Genomic DNA, 9,354 nt, shown 5'->3' with positions numbered 1-9,354 from the left:
AGCCATCACAAGTTCTTGAAGAGGAAAAAGGGATAATGTAACTTTTAAGATGCTTTGGTTGTCACTAAAAAATGAATAAGAGAAGTAAAATACAGGAGACAGGGTGACCATTACGGCTAAGGAGCTACCCTAAAAGCAATATCTCTTTAATTTCTATGATAAAATCTTACTTATGGACAAAGTTATGAAATAAGGCAGACTCAGTTAACGCCTCTTCTCTCTCAGCCTCCGAGTACCAAACTTTAAATTGTTTCTGTTACCCTTTGGTTCTTGCTATTCCTGTTTGATAAATGATACCAGTGCTACAAGTATCTAGACTTTTCTTTAATCCGACTTTGTGTATCTTACACTATAGTTAGGAGCTGCTCTTCCCTCCAATATTAATACTAATTACCATAAATGATAAAGTTGAGTACTATCCTCTCTCTCCCAAAGAGTTGTAACTTCAAACTCAGTCAATACCTAAGTTGATAAATGCAAATCCGATTCAGTGAGAACAAAAGTTGATTAAGAGGATGGGTATGGTGGCTCACATCTGTAATCCTAGTACTTTGGGAGGCCAAGGTGGGTGGATCACCTGAGGTCAGGCGTTCAAGACCAGGTTGGCCAACATGGTGAAACTCCCGTGTCTACTAAAAATATAAAATTAGCCAGGCGTGGAGGCGCTTGCCTGTAATTCCAGCTACTTACTTGCCTGTAATCCCAGCTACCTGGGAGGCTGAGGCAGGAGAATCACTTGAATCCGGGAGGCGGAAGTTGCAATGAGCTGAGATTGCACCACTGCACTCCAGCCTGGGCAAAAAGAGCAAAACTGTATCTCAAAAAAAAAAGAAGAAAAATCCTGACCTCAGGTGATCTGCCTGCCTCAGCCTCCCAAAATGCTGGGATTACAGGCATGAGCCACTGCGCCTAGATCCTCTTATTTTTTTAAATTAAATCTATATATCCTTGGCCGGGCGCGGTGGCTCAAGCCTGTAATCTCAGCACTTTGGGAGGCCGAGACGGGCGGATCACGAGGTCAGGAGATCGAGACCATCCTGGCTAATACGGTGAAACCCTGTCTCTACTTAAAAATACAAAAAACTAGCCGGGCGACGAGGCAGGCGCCTGTAGTCCCAGCTACTCGGGAGGCTGAGGCAGGAGAATGGCGTAAACCCGGGAGGCGGAGCTTGCAGTGAGCTGAGATCCGGCCACTGCACTCCAGCCTGGGTGGCAGAGCAAGACTCCGTCTCAAAAAAAAAAAAAAAAGAAAAAAAAAAAATCTATATATCCTTACAGATTGAAAATTCAAACAGCCCTGCAAGGCTTGTGAAGAAAAATAGCACCTTCCCACCACACACACATTTTCTACTCCCTACTTTTTAGCTGGTATTTTTAGGCCTACAGTTCTTCAAATACTATACATACGTTGCTATTCTTGATTTTTATTTTTGGTTTGGAAACCATCTATTGACTTGCCGTTATAGAAGATGAAAATGAGGCTCTTTTTTTTACCACCACCTCCACCTTTGCTAGCATCACACATCTGAATATTTCTCATGCCCTCCTATCATCCAAATAAGATGATATCTTAATTTTGATTAGATCAGTATAATTAGAAGCAAGAAAGGGAGCATTAGTGGTTAAGAGCCTGAAACTGGGCTTTAAGGGTAAAAATTGTGGCTTTGCTCTTTACTCCCTGTCCAATCTTGCTGTAGTCACCTAATCTTTCTAGCTTCAATTTCCTCAACTGTAAAATGATGAAAAATGAGTATATCTACATTATATTATATGAGGGCTATGGGAGTTGATATATATATATTCATATATAATAACATTAAAACATGCATATTAATATACTAATATGTATTAATCACTTTCATTATCTTATAGATTATCTTTCATCTCTCATCATCTCTTTCTTTTTTTTTTTTTTTTTTTGAGACGGAGTCTCGCTCTGTCACCCAGGCTGGAGTGCAGTGGCCGGATCTCAGCTCACTGCAAGCTCCGCCTCCCGGGTTTACACCATTCTCCTGCCTCAGCCTCCCAGGTAGCTGGGACTACAGGCGCCCGCCAACTCGCCCGGCTAGTTTTTTGTATTTTTTAGTAGAGATGGGGTTTCGCCGTGTTAGCTAGGTTGGTCTTGATCTTCTGACCTCGCGATCCACCCGTCTCGGCCTCCCAAAGTGCTGGGATTACAGGCTTGAGCCACCGCGCCCGGCTCATCACCTCTTTCTAAAAGGAAAATTATGCTTCCTTAATCCCACATCTTTTCCTTTCTTGGTTTATTTTCTCATTGTGGGGGTTCTTAGTGAAAACAAGAACATTAAAAGTAAATTTTGGGGACTGGGCAAGGTGGCTCACGCCTGTAATCCTAACACTTTGGGAGGCAGAGGTGGGTGGATCATCTGAGGTCAGGAGTTTGAAACCAACCTGGCCAACATGGTGAAACCCTGTCTCTATTAAAAATACAAAAAAATTAGCCAGGCATGGTGGCACATGCCTGTAATTCCTGCTACTTGGGAGGCTGAGGCAGGAGAATTGCTTGAACTCGGGAGGTGGAGGTTGCAGTGAGCCAAAATCGTGCCATTGCACTCCAGCCTGGGCGACAGAGCGAGACTCAGTCTCAAAAAAAAGGTGAATTTTGGGAGAGTTTCCATGTCTAAGAATGTCTTGAGCTTGCCCCACACTTAAACAATACTATAGCTTGTTATAAAATTCTCGGAAGAAAATAATTTCCTTTAAAAATTAAAGGCATAAGTCTTTAAATAAAAGCTGATCTCCTTCTCTTCTGTCATCTCTCTGAGACTCCTATTATTTGAATGGCAGATTTCTAACATTTCACCTCTTTAAACAAATCTGACCTCCCTCCCCTGTTGCTTCTCTGTGATTCCTCGTATTTGAATGTGGGACTTCTAATTTACCTTCCCTGCCCCCTTTTCTTTTTTTTCTTTGGTCTTACTGCTTTACTTTCTAGGACATTTCCTTTAACTTTCTTCTAATATTTCTCCTGAATTTTTTCTTCTCATACTTTCAATTTTTAAGATTATTTTCTCTAAATGTTATTTGGCTGCAGCTGTTTTTGTTTCATGGAAGCAATCTTTCCTCTTTTTCTGAAGATGTTAATGATACAATTTTTTGGTGTTTCTATCTCCCTGAGTAATCTTTTATTTTCTTCGAATTGTTTTTCTCTTACTGAGTCATACTGGACCTTTTCTTCAAATCCCTGGTGATTTTTGACTACTTGCTGTCTTCTTATATTTGAAAGCGGGATGCTACAAAAGCTCATTTGAAATTCTGCATGCACAGCCCGGTGCAGTGGCTCATGCCTGTAATCCCAGCACTTTGGGAGGCCGAGGCAGGCAGATCACTTGAGGTTAGGAGTTGGAGACCAGCCTGGTCAACATGGTGAGACCCTGTCTCTACTAAAAATACAAAAATTGGCTGGGCGTGGTGGTGAGCTTCTGTAATCCCAGCTACTCAGGAGTCTGGGGCACAAGATTCGCTTGAAATGGAGAGGCAGAGGTTGCAGTGAGCCGAGATCGCACCACTGCACTCCAGCCTGGGCGACAGAGCGATACTCTGTCTCAAAAAAAAAAAGAAAGAAAGAAATTCTACATGCATGCAAACAACCTTGTAGAATTCTACATGCATCCAACCATGGTCTTCTACTGGGCAGGTTGTTAGCTGGGTTGAGTAACTGGAACAGACTCGAAGGAAGAAGGTTGGGGATTTAGGAGTCAGTATGGAAGTTCTCACTTAGTATTCCTGTTTTCAGTATGCTGTCTTCTACGGAGCCCTTTTCCTCTAGCTTTTCCAATTCACAGACTCTTTGTTTCTTCTCTATAAAGAATAAATCTCAAGACTATATGGGGATGGGAGAGAGGAAATTACATGGCTATATAGGGCTAAGGAAATAACTTAGTAGTAAAAATGCCTGTGCCTTTCTAAATCATCTAATGAGTAGGCTACTTTAGACTTTTTTTACTGCCAACTTCAGATTCCGTTCCTTAAGTCTACTTTGTAAGTTATTTATCATTTGTTAGCCTTCTTTCTAGAGTTTAAAATTGATTCCTGTTCCCCCTTTTCTCTGATGCAGTGAGGTTGTTTGTTTGTTTTGAGATGGAGTCTCACTCTGTCACCCAGGTTGGAGGGCAGTGGCGTGATCTCAGCTCACTGCAACCTCTGCCTCCTGGGTTCAAGCGATTCTCCTGCCTCAGCCTCCCTAGTAGCTGGGATTACAAGCACACGCCACCATGCCTGGGTAATTTTTGTGTTTTTAGTAGAGGTGGGGTTTCACTATGTTGGCCAGGCTGGTCTTGAACTTCTGACCTCAGGTGATCTCCCAGCCTCAGTCTCTCAGAGTGCTAGGATTACAGGCATGAGCCACTGCACCTGGCCTGATTTTGTGAGTTTTTTACTCCCTTTTTTCTTTACAGTCTATCTTTATTTCCTAGAGCTGCTGTAACATAGCACCACAAACTAGATGGCTCAAACAGCAGAAATGTATTGTCTCACTGTTCCAGAGGCTGAAAGGCTGATATTAAAGTGTCAGCAGAGTGAGGTTCTTCTGAGGACTGGGAGGAAGAATCTGTTCCATGCCTGTCTCCCAGCTTCTAGTATCCTCAGGTGTTCTTTGGTTGTGGATGACGTTCTTCCTGTGTCTTCACATCCTCTTTCCTTTATTCATGCCTGTTTTTGTGTCCAAATTTCCCCCCTTTTATAAGAACACCAGTCATATTGACTACAGTCCACTCGAAAGATCTAATCTTAATTTAATCATCTGCAAAGACCTTGTTTCCAAATGAGGACACAGTCACTGACAATGGAAGTTAAAGCTTCCACATCTTTTTGGACGACACAATTCAACCCATTACACAGTTGTTTTAGCGCCGCCTCAGGAGACAGCAAAGCCAAAAATACCTTTTCATTCCACCGTCTTAAATTAGAAGTCTATCCTTTGCTCCTTTCATGATGCTATATTGCGTATTTTGAGTCTTTGTGTCATGAGTTATCCAAGGCCCTGACAACATAAAAACAATATATGCTGTTTTTGCATTCTTTTATGAGGTAGTCAGTCAGGGAGGACACAAAAGGAGACAGAGGAGACTCAGGAAAACATTTTCTGACAAGTAATTTTGTTTACTTATGAGTAACAAAGTTTACTCACAAGTTGCAGAGACAGCAGTCACAGCATGCCATACAGGTCACACATCGGAAAGACACCAGGGAGGTCGGGGAAAGAAGACAGGAGCCAGGGTAAGGTTTAGGTCAAAGCTTTCAATGGGGTTGCCATAGGAAAAACAGGAAAGGGAAGGGTAAACAATTTAGTTTGAAATACTTCTATGGGCTCTAAACCACAAAGGTTGTCCCTGGTTGCCTGGTAACTGGTCCTCCTATAATTAAGGCAGAGAAATGTTGCCTCCTGGAATACACAGGTTGGATATAGGAGGTATAGCTCTAGATTGGTGAGTCTGCGTATCAAAGGCATGTTCTCAGCTGAGCCCTTGCTATCTCTAAGAACTGATTAGCTCTGGTAAAGACAGTCTCTCCCCAGCCAGAATTTTTTTTTTTTAATGTCAAACACCATAACATACAGAAAATAAGAAAAACTCTCTCTCTCTCGCTACTGGAAGAGACTATCTGAAACTAGGAACCTGGATGCCATTAGAACTCCCCCAAACTCTGTATATATCTCTGTCTCTCTCTATCGCTATCATATACCTTGCCTCTCTGAGTGTTATCTTTATCTATCTCATTTATCTGGTGACTGCTTGAGACCAAAACAATAGCAGCCCCGATCTCATACCATCCACTGTGGTCTGAATGTGTGTATCATCTCCAAATTTGTACATGGAAATCCTAACCCATAAGATGATATTATTAGGAGGTGAGGCCTTTGGTAGGTGATTAAGTCACGAGAATGGAACCCTCATAAATGGATTAGTGCCGTTATAAAAGAGGCCTGAGACAGAACCCTCTTTCTTTCCTTCTGCTATGTGAGGTTGGAGTGAGAAGACAGCTGTCTATGAGGAAGTGGGCCCTCACCAGATAGTTAATCAGCTGGCACCTTGATCTTGGACTTCCCAGTCTCCTGAACTGTGAGAAATGAATCTCTGTTGTTCATAAACCACCCAGTCTATGTATTTTGTTATAGCAGCTGGAATGGACTAAGATATCATCTAAACTTCATCATCAAAGAAGAAGGGGCTTCTTTAGTTCATATGTAAGAAATTCTAAGGAAAAATTCTGATTAATCTCATGGTCAAGGCAGTGAGATTTTATGATTGGCGGGTTCCACTAGAACCATGTGGTGTCAATGTAAAAAGAGTAGTTACCTCCGAAACCATACATATATCCCACCCCCCACCAAAAAAAAACAAGGAGATGTCATGGGCGTCATGTTTTTTGTTTGTTTGTTTGAGACATAGTTTTGCTCTTGTTGCCCAAGCTAGAGTTCAATGGCACGATCTCGGCTCACTGCAACCTCCACCTCCCAATTCAAGCGATTCTTCTATCTCAGCCTCTCGAGTAGCTGGGATTACAGGTGTGAGCCACCACGCCTGGCTAACTTTTTGTATTTTCAGTAGAAACACGGTTTCACCATATTAGCTAGACTGGTCTCGAACTCCTGACCTCAGGTGATCTGCCCACCTCAGCCTCCTAAAGTGCTGGGAGATTACAGGTGTGAGCCACCACACCCGGCTGGCATCACGTTATCTAATGAACAATGCATCATTATAAGTGCTATGACAAAGATAAGCACACAATGCTTTGCAAGTGCCTAGAAGGAATTCAGAACTCAGGTAAAGGAGATCAAAAGTTTCCTAGAGAAGACGATGTCTGAACTAAACCCTGAACGTTTTATAGAAACTAATCAGAAAAAAAAAGGGAAGAAAATATTTTCACAGGAAGGAGGCTTTGAATATCCAGTGGTCTGAAACAATAGCAATACAGGGAAAATAATTTAGTATGCCTGAAACATAGAGTGCAAGAATAGGAAATGGCTATATATGAGGCTCAAGAGAGAAACAATAGCCTGATTGTGAGTACTCCATTTCCCTTGTAAAGAATTTGAACTATCTCCCAAAGATTGCAGAGAACGCTGACCACTGAATGATATCAACAAGAGAAATGACACAATGAAATATAGTTTTATTACATTTAGTCTGGCGTCAATGAGCTCTCTTTCTTAGAAGTGGGAAGGACAAAACTGAACACTATTTACTAATGTGTTTGAGTAATAGTGCTGTTTTTTCTTTTCTTTTCTTTTTTTTTTTTTGAGATGGAGTTTCGCTCTTGTTGCCCAGGCTGGAATGCAATGCTGCAATCTTGGCTGACCACACCCTCTGACTCCCGGGTTCAAGTGATTCTCCTGCCTCAGCCTCCCAAGTAGCTTGGATGACAGGCGTGTGCCACCACGCCTGACTAATTTTGTATTTTCAGTAGAAACGGGGTTTCTCCGTGTTGGTCAGGCTGGTCTCGAACTCCTGACCTCAGGCGATCTGCTCGCCTTGGCCTCTCAAAGTGCTGGGGTTACAGGCGTGAGCCACCACGCCTGGCCCAATAGTGGTGATTTTGAAGCATATTCTCAGATTCTCCAATACTTCCTCCAGGTAGAAGTGTAGTCTGCGGCACCTTCCTTTGAATCTGAGCAGAACTTTGTGACTGCCTTGAGAAATAGAATGAGGCAGAAGTGTCCCTTTGAAACTAAAATGACTAGATTACAAGAGGCCGTGTGCTTTCTGCTGAATTCTTTTGGCAAATTTGCCCAGAGAGCCCCTAGGCACCATGAAAGAAGTCTAGCTAGCTTGCAGACACTATGGGAAGAGACCCATGGTGAGATCCTATAGAGAAAGAAAGAGGCGGCTGAGGAACGCCAATTGTTTGAGTCTTCCCAGTCCAGCTACCAAAACTGCTAGTGAAGAAGCTTTCCAAGAAGACGCTATCACCAGTCACTAACTAAAACCAAAGCTGAGCCCCGTTACTTCAGATTGGTGAGCAAAATAGATGATGCTATTATTTTAAGCCATTCTTTTGAGGTGATTTGCTATATAGCATCAGATAATCAGAGCTAAGCCAAAATTTTTAAAAAATGAAGATTAAACTAAGGTAGTGGCAGCTGCAATGAAGCAATGTGAGCACACAAATTAAGGAGGAAGATCCATTCATGTATCGTTCAGGGGCAGGAAATATTTTCCTAGTCTTGGAGTCAGCCAGGCACATCCTGGTGGTGTTTGACACTTGATTTGCGGATGGCAGCTTATTAAAAAATTCAAATTAAGTAATAAAATCCCTTGTTTAAATTCCAAGTTTAGCAAGCAGATTTTGAAAATGGCTGTGAATAACTAAACCTCTAGCTATTGTATTTCTCATTGGAGACCAATGCACTAAAATTCTGGTTTCATATATCAATTTAAATGTGATAATATAAGAGACCCTGGGCCTGGTGCAGTGGCGCCTCCCAAAGTGGAATCCCAGCACTTTGGGAGGCCGAGGCGGGTGGATCACCTGAGGTCGGGGGTTCGAGACCAGCCTGACCAACAAGGCGAAACTTCGTATCTACTAAAAATACAAAATTAGCTGGTGTGGTGGCACATGTCTGCAATCCCAGCTGCTTGGGAGGCTGAGGCAGGAGAATCACTTGAACCTAGGAGGTGGAGGTTGCAATTAGCCAAAGGGCAAAACAGTGAAACTCCATCTACACACACACACACACAAAGACAGAGACCCTAAATCAAAGAAATCAGACCTATCTTTATAGTAAATTCCACCTGTTTTCAGATTCAAATGCTTGATTGGGGGAGAAAAAAAGCATGTTTGGGGCAATTGAGGAAATATAAATATAAGCGCTATATTAGATAATGGAAAATATTAGTGGTTTTTAAGGTGTAATAACCATTGTGGTTATGGAGGAACATGTTCTTATTCTCAGGGGGGATACAATTTGTATATTGGGGTGGTGTTATGTTTCTAATTTACTTCTTTTTTGAGACGGAGTCTCGCTCTGTCGCCCAGGCTGGAGTGCAGTGGAGCAATCTCGACTCACTGCAAACTCCACCTCCCAGGTTCAAGCGATTCTCCTGCCTCAGCCTCCTGAGTAGCTGGGACAACAGGCACCCGTGGCCACACCTGGCTAATTTTTTGTATTTTTAATAGAGATGGGGTTTCACAGTATTAGCCAGGATGGTCTTGATCTCTTGACCTCGTGATCCACCCGCCTTGGCCTCCCAAAGTGCTGGGATTACAAGCGTAAGCCACCGTGCCTGGCCTCTAATTTACTTTCAAATGGAAAAAAAATCTAGGTGAAGGGTATATTGGTGTTTATCATACTATTTTTCAAAAGTCTCTACATGTTTAAAAATGTTCATAAAA

Source organism: Rhinopithecus roxellana, chromosome 10, assembly GCF_007565055.1.
Source record: "Rhinopithecus roxellana isolate Shanxi Qingling chromosome 10, ASM756505v1, whole genome shotgun sequence".
NCBI lineage: Eukaryota > Metazoa > Chordata > Mammalia > Primates > Cercopithecidae > Rhinopithecus > Rhinopithecus roxellana.
This window is presented reverse-complemented; position numbering follows the sequence as displayed.